General features: G+C 45.3%; 1 protein-coding gene across 4 annotated transcripts in view; it reads right to left on the minus strand.

Annotated features, from left to right (window-relative positions):
- Positions 1-12,533, minus strand: part of LOC102053809 (cytosolic phospholipase A2 epsilon-like) — a 53,123-nt gene extending 40,590 nt beyond the window's left edge. For 3 of the 4 annotated variants that reach the window (XM_055715201.1, XM_055715199.1, XM_055715198.1), the window contains exons 1-7: positions 12,408-12,533; positions 11,571-11,618; positions 10,129-10,248; positions 4,410-4,575; positions 2,701-2,758; positions 2,060-2,172; positions 1,429-1,622 (exon numbers count right to left, since the gene is read on the minus strand). The gene's annotated coding sequence lies outside the window, so the exon portion shown is untranslated. Of the gene's footprint in view, positions 1-847; positions 899-1,428; positions 1,623-2,059; positions 2,173-2,700; positions 2,759-4,409; positions 4,576-10,128; positions 10,249-11,570; positions 11,619-12,407 lie in introns of all 4 variants that reach the window. The other variant, XM_055715202.1, reaches the window with a different exon arrangement.
- Positions 12,534-12,821: the final 288 nt, after the last annotated feature.

Below are 12,821 nucleotides of genomic sequence, written 5' to 3' on the forward strand. Positions count from 1 at the left end.
TCCGTGACTGATTTATGTGTTTACAAATAAGGATAACTACACACTGGAACAAGCATACCTTCCTGATTTTAATATACCCTGTATAATAGAAATGTGGTCGATGTCCTAACACTGTACATTTTAGAAGCAGGATTACTGCTTTCTGAGATTTATATGACATTCATGTATTTTTTGTCATTTAGTGGGCAAAGTAGAGGATTTGGATCGGGAAATTTTGATTACACATGGTATCTAAGATCAGATTCTTGAGTGTTCGCAATCAGCGTATCTAACAATCAATGTCTTCATCTCCTCCTACAAATAAATTAATTTCAGTCATACACACCCCTCAACATTTCCTCAAACACAGCAAAACAAAAACCTGACTGAAACTTATGCAAATGCCAGCAGTCAAGCATAAAAGAAAACTTCAAAATTTTCATTCAAAAATAGCAAAATGAATTACATTGTAAAAGTTAATTAAATAACTATGAAGGAACTTGGTCCCACAATGACAAATGTGCACAGATAGACAGAGTAAGTAATAAGCCATCTGTCTGTCCACGTGTGTGTTCCAGAAAGCTACTGAAAACAGCCCCAATAAAGACAGCGACATCATTATGGTCACAGTGTTGACTAGTATTGCTGCTATGATCACGCAACTTCATAAAAAACAGGCTATTGACTGAAGGAAAAAAAAAAAGTGGTAATTCAGCTACTGGAGTCATAAAAATAAAGAATCGCTACTTTGAAACATCACCAGAGTCTGGGATTCTCTGCTGTAATTTAAATGCAAAATGACATCTACTTTCCTCTCTGGCCTCAGAATGGGCCAGCAGCTGGTGTTGCTGAAAAAAGCTGTATCTACCTGGTTGAGGCACTTCATTCATACGGCCGAGAGAAGAATCCAGCACTGTATCTGAAAGTCAAGCCATAATATCAATTAATTACTGCATGACCAAGTCACTTTTTTTTCCAAATCAGCAAAACAAGGAAAGAAAGGACAGCCTACACGTACTAGTCTTTGACACAAAGACCACAGTTAAATATTTGTGTCTGACAGTTTTAGCATCTCTAGCTTAACTCCGAGATCAGTAAGAGGGAGTGTTCGAGTAAGTGAGATTCAGCTTCATGCAAAGTGATATATATTGAACTTTTTTTTTCAACTGGTGGCTATTTAGCTTCAGTAAATAAAAGCTGTAAGTCATTCTTTTGTGGGTTTTGCTAGGAAGCACAGAATTCAAGCAAGCCTGCTGTTGCTTCTCCAAGACAGAAGCAAGACCAACAGTAAATGACCTGGGCCTCGGCAAAACCAGTTCCACAGACATATTACTCAGATGGTATTAATCCAAATTTGGTTTTATGCTAAAACTTATAAAGTATTTGTCCTCAGCAAGTATCATCACTCAAATCACCTTCAAAGATGCATCGAAAATAATTTACTGTTACCCTTCCACATGCAAAAGCTCCCATTCTCTGGACACTTGTTATGTATAGCTCCAAGCCCTTGAGGAAATTATGGCAAGTTGAAACCACTGGCTGTCCTGTCATCATTTCTTGAAGAGTATTGGAAAGGCAGCTTTTGGGAATGGATAAGCAAGATGTCCATTCATGAGGCTTGTTGGGCAGAGCAGGGTGTTTCTCTGTAGGAAGAATAAGAAAAGGTTATGCGCCTGCATTTTAGTGTGTTTCACTGATACTAAAAACAAAAAAAGAGGGACTGGGTAGCCAAACCACCATGACCCCATCTGTGCTGGAATGCATGAACCAACAGGCAGACTGTTCTGGGTAAAGGTGGGTTTCAGCGTCACAGCATCACTTTGTTGTTCCCCATCTGGCCACTGTCTCCCCAAAGGGCCCATGGCAACCCTCTCATGACTAAAATTCCCCAGGGATGTTGCAGAGTAATGCTTTTTCCTGTTTTCCAGCACAACTGTTTCTCTCCTCTTTTTCCTTCATTCCCAACGGCTTGGTGTCCCCTAACCCGCAAACCAAACCCTTTACCAAATGTCAGGTTTCACATTTCAGAGAGGTGTGAAGACAACACAGATGCAAGCGAAAACTAATCCAAATAACTAACCAATGTCATGCTATGCTCAGTGCCTTGGGTCCATCTGTGCCAAATGTCCTCTGAATGACCCGAGAGGTAGACAGCATCCATAAAATTCTGGGAAAATATATTACTGCATGTTCCTTGAAAGTTAAAAAAATAAATTACTTTTAATTTTTTAGAGCACAGCTATGGCAACCTACTTGAACTCAGTGTATTTATATATACCACTGTGTATTTATATATACTTGAGTAAGTCGAAGTCCTTCACAACTGAAATTTTACTCTGAAAGTTCTGAATTGCCTTGACAAGAGCTTTTCTCCAAAACATCCCTTCCAGAGATACTGATATTTAGGTCCTGGACCGAACACCGTACCTGAGGTTGTTTTACAGCAGGGCAGCAAAGTTTTGTAGAACAAGTGAGGTTGAGAGACTGCCCAGACCCATTCTCCTCCATATTCTCCCACACCCATGTGGCAGCACCTTCAGAAAACACTTTTCTATTCGTTCCTGATAGTTCCAAACATCTCTAACAAAATTTTACCAATGTCCTCCCCCCTGAAGCAATGCTGCTATTACCACAGATAGCAATGCAAAGATGTTCAAAGGAAATGGTCTAAAACACTTGGAAGCTAAAGGTCACAATAAGCAGGAAAAGAAAATACTTTACCATGTACATGAGACTGTTGGAAACTTTTTGCCGGTGCAAAGTGGAAATTTCCAGCTACCTGCAGGAGACAGTAATCTTTCATTAAAAGGCCTGAATCTATATAAATAAAGCAGTCATACCGGTGGTTGGATTTTCAAATTTTTGTTTGAATAAGATAGACAATAAGCAACTCATTGTCACGGGTGACAATACCAGCAAATACTGTCCTAAAAGAGATATGAATTTCCCCTCTTCCTCACAGGCAGTCATGTGGAAAGCCATAATCACATACCGATGTTGACAACAACTGTTCTATGCAGAGTATTTTAGTGGACATAAGAATGAGAAGAAGGAATCAAGTCTACTGGGAGGGAACTAACTGCTGCTGTAGGAAATAAAATATCATAGAAACGGAGTGGAGAAAGTAACTGGGAGGGTGAGCAGGCAGGGTAAGAAAACCCTTAACGCAATAAACAACAGTGGTCCTATGTATGCGTCCGTGAAAAATAAAGCACTAAACCTACCACCAAAAAAAACCCCACAAAAACCCCCACACTCCAAAATCCCCCAAAAGACAAAGATTATTACAATTTTAACCTTGAATATGGTAAGGATATGGATATTAGGTGTCAGTCTTCCCTGACACTCGCTAGCAATCATACACACCCTCCCCTGGAAGATTTCAATGCATCAAGCTCACATGCTAAATTACACCTTTGATGTCTGTGCAAACCTACTGCATATGTTAACTGCGGACCCGATGAGAATGGAGATGCACAAAAGTCCAAGTGCCTAACAATGGCCCCCAGAAATTTCCCTAGTGACACCCACCCTTGGACCCTTGCTACCCACAGCACTCCCCTTTGAATCTTTCCTGCTCACCACACTTTGTGACAAAGGGTCCTGTAATGGTTCAGCACCCATGATGATGCTCAAAGCACGATGTCTGGCTTCATGAGTGAAAGGGTGGGGTGCGTTTGTTTTTGTTTTTTTTTTTTTTCAGAAATAAAGAATGTTGTCTCCAGGAATAGTACACAAAGATGTAAAACACACTCCAGATTTTGAAATAAGTAAAAAAAAAAAAAATTAGAAAAATTAGCCTGGGCCTGACTGCTAGAATGTACTTGGATACATAACCTGCACGTCCAAGTGTTTTCAGCTCGGTGATCTGCTAAATGACAGGGTAGTTACATAGTCATCTGGTGTATCTCACACTACATTTTCATACACCAGTTGCAAAAAACATCTCTTTAAGCATCTTCCAACCTTGACAATCAACTCCAATAGTCTTGCTTCCACTGGTTTCCTAAAGAAGGGAACATTTCACTCCCTCCAGCACCTCTGCTGACAAGTTGTTGGTTACTGCTATTTCCAGCACCCACTGGTGGTCTCTGTTTTGAGACTAGAAGGGCAGGTGGGACAACCTCACCTCAAAGAAGCTGCCTCTTCCCCTCCAGAAACCTCGGTAAAAAGACTCACTAGCTAGATGGTAGAAAAAGCTAAGCTCCTCCAGCCAGCCCACCTCATGAAACAGAGAATTAGCCCCTTCCCACCCTTTTCCTGACCCTCCTACTGAACCCCTCTACAGGCACAAGTACCTTGCTGAACCCAGGGGTTATTAGAGTCCTGTGAACACTTAAAGTTGGAAAAAAGAGCAGAATGCCCTGACTTGTGCCTTCTGATGCTCATCAACACCATGCAACAGACTCACAGCAAAACCCATCTCTCACCTTGTTGACCTCCAGGAAACCACACACTTGGCAGCCCTCGTTCTTCTGCTCTTGCATTTTTTGGCTAAATCCTTCCCTCTTGCACTGCTCTATGCTATCCGGGTTCTAGAAGGCCCAGCCTCGTCACCTGTATGTTTCTCTGACATAGTCACAAGTATCGCAGCACCTGCAAGAGCACAAACATCATCTTATCATCTTTACAGTGATAAAGAGACACTCCAGCTCAGGACTCAAATCCCCAGTGGATTTTATTTCAACAAATCAACGAAGCAAGCTTCAGGAACTGGACAGTGAAAAGTGGTCTAATGCTCCTGAAGGAGCTTGAGCTTCCTGGCGTACTTTTTGAGATTTTGGCACGAGGATCCAAGCTGTTTTAATGCAGCGCTTAATTCTGAAGAGGGCTTTAGTTGTCCATTCAGACAGCCAAGTCCATTCTCGACAAATAAATTTGCTGCAGAAATGACATTTGTTTCTGTGGGAAGTCTCCCACAGCTCTGAGCAGCTTGGAACTTCGCCATGCGAACAAAGCATCTACCTGTTTCTACTCCTCCCTTCCTCTGTTTTTAGGGAAAGACTGCCAACATCGGAGGCAAGGTTAACGGCAAACTTTCTTCATTGCTCTTCTACCTCTGGACAACATCTCGCTCACCAGAAAAAACAATTGTCTGTCTTCTGTGTTCTGCTGGACAAAAAAAGTTGAAGGCTGGAATCATGAATCCCTCAAGATGGAAACATCTCTGGGAAAGGATGCAACTTGACAGATGGGTTTAAGTAAGTTACTACAGAGACAATAATAGCAAAGGATAGTCCAGAACCTGTGGACTATCACGAATCCATTCTTACACAAATTTGCAGGTAGAAGGAATGAGAAACACCGAATGACACCCATTCGTTTGTGTGAGTGATAGGTGTCTGGTCTTTGCTCCCATAAGGATGCAAGGCCTGCAGCAGAAGTGAGAAGGCAAAGCCATGACCAGGTTTTATTCCAAGACAGCTCACAGAACAGTGAAATAATTTACACAGCTCCCCTCTGGACACCAAGTAATCCCAGAAAAGGTTCTGTTTGCTAAGATACAATCTTTGTGCTACTGCCCTTAAACAGGCACGCAGACAAAACAGACAACCTAACTATGCATGCTCTTAACAATCGTGAGCGCAGCACAGGCATACTAAAACACAACAGCTCTCACCATTCTCCGAACAGGTGCCTAGGAGGATTTCACTGCATGGACCTTCACAGACATTTTGGAAAAAAACCTCCAACATGTATGCCACATTAACTGTACCGATTCAAGCACTAAGATGATGTAAAGGTTACCGAATGTCCTCCGACTCTGCCCCGTAACAGCTTTCACAGCGATCGGCATCCAAAGCATTTGGATCAAACGCCTTTTCTTCTTCTTTCCCCAGTTCTAAGACAAAAGAGGATTCAACGTGACAAGGCACGTCTAGAAACACTATCTTGTACTTCTGCTCTATGCACAGAAACTGTTCTACACATGAAGGAAATTATTTTGTATCAGAATCTGTGCATCCTGCACCCAAAGCTCACCTGAAAGAATGCACAGAGCCTGTTGAGCTGCAAAGTAAGATCAAGAAGCAGAGTAGCATTTGTCATCTGAAGAACACCCTCCACAGAAAGAACCAGCTACCTGTAAGCCTTGCTGGAGCGCTGATCAGATGTTACTTGCACAAAGGCTTTGTTAAAACTTTGCCTAAAGCAGACCCAAACAGCAAATTGCGACCGATACAGGACCTGTTACACAAACAACATTTTAAATAGCAGAGAGCAGCGCATAGCGCATAATCCTGTCCCAAGATATGTAGGGATCACAGTTATACATTGCTGTGGAACTAGATCACAGTGGGAATCTCCCAAGTGGAAAACTGACACTCAGTTCTCCAGTACAATGATGCCAACAGTGCACACACATTAACCACTGGCTTACAAGAATCTCCAAGGAATTTCTATCTGTCACGATTTTACAATTCTGCAAGTGTCTGTGCCACCTGTGTGTTGAATGTGCAGCCACAGTACAGCTGGGGCACAAACTCACAGAGTTTTATGTTCTTAAATGCAGAAGGCTGCAGAGGGACTCGTAACAGAGGAGATGAGAGCTGGTGACAGCTGAAACCTGTCAAAGGGAAAGACATGCCTCCAGAAAACTCAAACAGGACCTTTGTTTTGTTGGAGGAAAATGCCAGATCAGTGCTACTGTAGGCTGTACACCTCAGCTTTGTCCCCTGTATAGCCCCAGACCAGGACTGCAAGTGCGGTCAGTAAATAGATGCTAGACAATGAAAGTTTAATATTAGTAAGACTGTACCTGACAGTTCAAAGAAGTTTCTAAGAACAGAAGACCCTAACCTCTAGGAGGCTGAGACGGTGGAGATTGTCTATTGTGATTAATCAGAACTGAGATGTGCAGAACCTGAAGCGATCATCCTTGAAAGAAAAAGTAAAATGGTGAAGCGGTCAAGATATAGAACAACTTGTGAAACCGGCTGTCAAGACAATGACTAATAAAAGACTTGTTTGAAACCAATAGAGTAGGTAATGCTTAGCAGAGACTATAAATATAGAGCTAAAAATCCTGTAACCTTGTCACTCTTTGCGGAGGTGACCCAATGCTGCTGGACCAATTAAAACATGCAAACCTAGAGTAACCCATAAGAGTTTGAGTCTCTTTTTTTACAGTTTTCCCAAAAACAAAAACAAATATGAAAGGTCTGTAAACTTTGGAGTTCGAAATAAATGAGCCAAGGAATTGCATGTCTAAAATTTTCAGAAACATGGGTTCTTACTAGAAGAGGCCCCTTAAAACCAGGCTGTTTCACTCACAAATCCTGAAGGACAGGACCAAGTCTGCTGGATTACAAAAGCCCTCTAAGGCTCGCTGTCTAGGCACGGCCGCACTACCCTCTTACGAGCCTCGAAAAGGTGGCTTCTGGGATAACTAAGGCTGGGGCAGGTGATAAGTCAGACACTGCTGAGGGGACAAAATGTTATCGGGGACCCTCTTTGTTGAGATTGGGAGGTATAACAGGTGGACAGAAGTGAGTATTAAAGACATCTGTATTAGCCACAGAAAAAAAAGAGATTTTAACTAGAAAGTATGAAATATGGATGAAAAATCAACCGTTAACCTCACTTCTTTATGGTAGTTATGATCAAGCAAACAAAAACTTTTAGGAAAATATACCCATTCTTAAACCACTGTATGAGACTTACTTTCTACAGCTTACAACATTCAAACAAGTTGAGAGCACAATTAAGAACTCAACCAGTATGGGTTTTGATCCTGTAATTACACTAAAAGATAGTGTCAGGAAGAATGCAGCTTAATAATTCCTACACTTTGTCAAAGCCATGATTCCTGCCATTTGAAGAACACCTGTACAACACACGGAGTCTTTCAAGATACAGCAACTAGTAACAGCTTTCTGAATGTAATCGGTAGCTGCCTGTCGAGTTGCCTCAGAGAGCACCCAGAGGTACTGCACACAGCTTAGATACTATAAAGAAACCGCAGTACGTAAAACCCCACATGCAAAGTTTCGTGCTGTTAACACGGTCCTCGACTTGCATGCAGATATGACACATGACGCTGGAAAACTCGGTCCATGTTAAAAGGAAACAGTAAATAAAAATAATAATAAAAAAATATTCAATCTTCTATCGCCATCCAATGGAAATTAATGAGATTACATCCCAGCACAGAATGCAACTTACCATAGAAATCATTGAGTTATTAACTATTTCAATGTAACTATGATCAGAAAAAGCCTCCACATACTACTTGATAATATTTAGGTATGCTTTACTAAATTTAAGGTTAACGTTAAATAAAATGTATTTTTAAACTAAGAAATTTAAAGTGCTGAAGCAGCTAATGGCAGAACCAGGCCTCATGCCTAGCATAGCCCTAATCCAAGGCTGGTTTAAAACCCAGTCCAGTTAATCGGTGGGAGAACAGAGAAGCAACAGATGATCAATTCGTGCACACAGGTGCTCGCAGAAACGCAGGTGTTTTTAGAAAAATTGGTGTATGTGCATAGGAACTGCTTGTTCAAAGACTAAGCGCGCTTGAAGGAGCGTGTGAGTTAAAGCAGGCAGAAAGAAGATCACGATCCAAGGAGGAGCTTGGAACTGAGGCAGAGACTGGAACCGAGCAGGTGAATCAACTGGGACAGGGTCAGGTGATGGATTCACAGAACCAACAGGACCAAAGGAAACTCCTCAAAACTTCAGACATTGACTAACGATCTGATAAGTATATATAAGCCGTGCTGTATCCCTTGGTTCTCTGCCACTCACTGGGGTGGTGGTCCAGCTCTGAGTCGTGACTAAAGCAAGCCCAGTGGTAACCACGTCTGCATGCATTTTTCCTTTACCAGTCAATACTGCTATAGTTGCCATTTAAATAATTGACTGAACATCAAGCGTTACTAACAGAAACTGATAGAGTTTCACAAAGATGGGTGTACTCTTCCAATCTAACTTGCCACACGTGTGGTGGAAATCAAACTAGCCATATACTTTTTCCAGACATCAGAAGAAATTGCTTGCTGCATGCGATGCAATTCTATCGCTTTCAAAATGCCTCTCCTGGATGAGACTGTTTGCTCCCTGCAAGTTTCTCTTCCTCCCCATTGATAATATAAGGAGCAAGAGCAACCGGTTCAGACCGAGTAATCCCAGTGGAGGCTGTCAACACAAGTAAGGCAGGAGGCCTACATGTGTTAACAGAGAATTAGATTCAGAAAAGCAGGGTTTGACCCCAGACATTACATTCATCACGCAGCAGCCTCTGAATACAGAAAGGCTGCTAAGTGACACAACAGTAAGAATGCTATCACCACACTTCTGTTACAACAGCAGAAGCTCTTGTACCTACCCACTGTTCAGCTCTTGGCTTAGTTTAGCCTTTCAGCTTTTAAGAACAGAAAAGTTAAATCTGAGTTACAACAAATCAGCAAATTTAGTTCATGCCAATACACAGAACTACGCTATCTCCCAGAAGAGATAATAAGGACCTCATGTTTTAGAAAGACAAAGTCGGGACAGTATTACCATTACACTGCAACACTACCAGAATCGTTCCCGGTTTGTATTGAAGTACAACAGTAAGTCATAACATGTAAAAAAACGCAGAGGAGAGGTTTATGTAGCCGAGGACCACTTACTCCAACTTATAACTGATAAATCAACTGAAATCTATTAATCAGGTATGCATTAACACACACAAAGCAAATGTAGTAAGATGCAAGTTTAGGCTTAAGGGTCAAGTCAGCAGAGCCTTCCCTGGAGAGAGGCTCTTTCCTCTAACCAGCTCATCCCATTTGTCAGCATCCTGGGATTTAAAGATACAACCAAAGTCAAGTTTTGCCAGACCAGCTGCTTGATTTCTAGTAAGAAAAGCCTGTTCACTCAGCAGCTTTGCTCCTGAAATGCATCAATGAGTCCCTGTTCCCATTTCAGAGGGACCAGGCAAAGACTTGCCTCGCAAAAGTACCGAGTATAATATATATATACACACACAGGAGCTTGTTTGATCTGCCAGTGTAATAGATGTGTCCTATAAACTCTTCAAGAGTTTGTGGTGTTTAAAACGCTGTGAATTCAGCCGTCCCTTGTTCCCACAAATCTCATAGCAGGCATATGGTGATGGAAAGACTATGAGAGCATCCATCCAAGAATGGCAGAATAGCATCTTACCATGTCTGTCAGCTTCTGGAGTCACATGATTGGCAGCTTTATCCAAGTGCTGTTTAAATGGCTTGTGCTCTATGTCCTGCTGCTGCTCTCCTGTTACATCCATGGCATCGATGCTCAAATCTGAAAGCAGTGATCAAGCAAAGCGGTTTATCAACACACATTTGTTATGGCCTGTAGCAAGCTGAGGAAGTGAAAAGACAGAATCTTTCAGCCAGCAGGGTAAGAACGTGCCAAACCATGAAAGCGTGTACAGCTAGGGTCAAGTGACCGACAGGGAATAAAACGCAAGGTGCAGCACGCTAAATGGCCCTCCCAGGTACAGGGTTTGGTTTGGTGCTCAAGAAAGACCGTTTCCAACTTCCAAGAAAGCGTTACCCTGAAAGGTAGACGCGCTTAGGGCAAAAAGCCAAAAGCAAACCCCTCAAAGCCCAGAACCATTTTCAGGAACACAGGAGTTAAGCCTAAAATTGGTTGAAAGCTGCCTCCTACTTCTTCCCCCGCCACCCTTCCCCCTTCAACATCAGCACATTTCCTTGTGATCCCTTTTCACAAAAAAGATTGAGGCCTGTGGTATCAGCTTGGTACCGAAGCACCACAATGCGCTTGTTGGCTACATGCTTTCTTAGAAGGCTGACAGTTTCTCTGCACACAACAGCCAAGGCTTCCAGTCTCTCTGGCCTTCCCACGCTTTGTGAAACGTGAGGAAGGCAAAGACTGGTAACATCTCAGGGGGTCAGGAGGAAGTCAAGATGCACTACATCTAGAGTCCAACGCATTACCCAAACGAATTGCCACAACAGAACAAGAGGCAGGAACAGGTAGACAGGCAGATAACATGCACGGCAGTAATACCCAGTCAGACTTGCAGGACTTCCAGTCACTTCATCCCGCGACTTTGTTTTGAATTTAGTAAAAAGGTAATCAGACTCTTAACGCTCATTCTGCTTTTATAACTTCCGGAGAAAGGCTAACACATGGCATTGGCATTACAGTCAGAATTCAAATACCAAAACCACAGCAAAGCTGTGCCTTGCCAAGTGACTTCCAAAGCTGGCTCTCCAGCCTTTCAACAAGACAGCCAAATCTAGAGTCCCAAGGGAACTCTGTGCCAGCTCTGTCAGTGCGACTCAGCTCTCTGACAAAGTACACCGCCATACAGAAATGTAAGTGGGTTTATGCCTCAGGCTCATTTACAATCTAGAAAAATAATAGTGCCCGACTGGACGCGCTGGTTTAAGTGCCCAGCAGGCCTGGCTGTGTAACCACGAGGAACCAGTTCCTCCCCGGCTGTTACCTAAGCAGCAGCACAGCACTCGGAAGCAGCGGGCACACGGAGCCTCGTGGGCCCTCGGCAAGTACAAAAGTTGTAAGTTATCCCTCCGTAGTCAGCAGTCCGACTCACAAGCACAAGGCTTACGTGGAAAAGTAACATCTAGATTGACCTTCAGTTTAGCTCCCCTTGATTTGTCAACATACAATTCCGGATGAACCTAGGTACAAAGAAAAAACAAAAGAGTCCCGTTTCACCGGGAAGCAAATCCAAAGGCCTCTTCCCCATGGCTGCTCCGGCCCAGGAGCTGACTGTCGTGACACAGGATCAGCAAGACACCTGAGCTGCTGCCTCCCCAACCCTCCCCGGTAGTTAAACGCTTGCCCTTTGCAATACTTTTAACAGAAATCAGCAGTCGGGGCGAGGGGGGGGTGGGATTCCACCGCCGGCTTTCCTTCCTTTCCCTTGCCCGCTCGCAGGGGCTGAAGAGGCTCCTGAGCCGCCCCCCTGCGACAGCGTTACCGCAGGCCCCAAGGCAGCCCCTGCGGCCCCAGCTCGCTGCCACGGCCCCGGCCGGCGGCTGGGGGAAAGACAAAGCCCCGCGCAGAGCTGCGGCGGCTGCAGCGGCTGCCCGGGCAGCCCGGAGGCGGCGGGGGGGGCGGCAGGGCGCCGCGGGCCGACCCCCCTCCCGGGCCCCGCCGCCACAAGGGAGCACCGGGGCCGCCCCGCCTCGCCTCCTCGCTGAGGTAGCGGCGCAGCTACGAGAAACAAAAAAGGCAGCACCGTGAGCAGCCCGCTGACCACCGTCACTGCCGGGGAGACGTGAACCGCCGACAACCCCGCCGGTCCCGGACCGGTCCGCCCGCCTCAGCCCGCCCGCCGCCGCCATCAGGCGCTCCCTGCCGCGGCCGAGCGACGGCCAGACACGTCCCCCCCAGCCAGCCGCTGCCCGATGGCCGCGCCCGGGCTCGCCCACCGGCCCCCAGCCGCCCTCAGCCCGACCGCTCACCCAGCGCGCCGCCGCACGTCCCGGCCCGAAAGTCTTCCAGGCTCCCGGGGAAGCGCCGCATCGCCAAGAGCCACCCCAGGGTGCCGCGCGGGCCGGAAATGGACCCACCTTCCGGCTCCGCCCCGCCGGGCCGGGGCTCGGTGCCGCCGCGGGCTCCCCTCAGCCTGCCGGCCCCGGGGCTCTGCGGGGGCCGCCCGCGGGGTGCGGGCTGTGCCCACAGCGGCTGCCTGGGGGGGGGTGTGGGTGGGGAAGAGGCAGGCGGAGGAAAGACCCCGCTCCCTTGTCCCACCTTCCAGCCCTGCCGCGTACCCTGCACCCCTTCACTCCGGTAACGGCTCACTTTCCCGTCACAGGGAGCGGCTATATCTCAAGAGGTTAAATCATGCAACAGCTCATAATGTGCAGGGGAAAACC

This window comes from Falco cherrug, chromosome 7 (genome assembly GCF_023634085.1).
Source record: "Falco cherrug isolate bFalChe1 chromosome 7, bFalChe1.pri, whole genome shotgun sequence".
NCBI lineage: Eukaryota > Metazoa > Chordata > Aves > Falconiformes > Falconidae > Falco > Falco cherrug.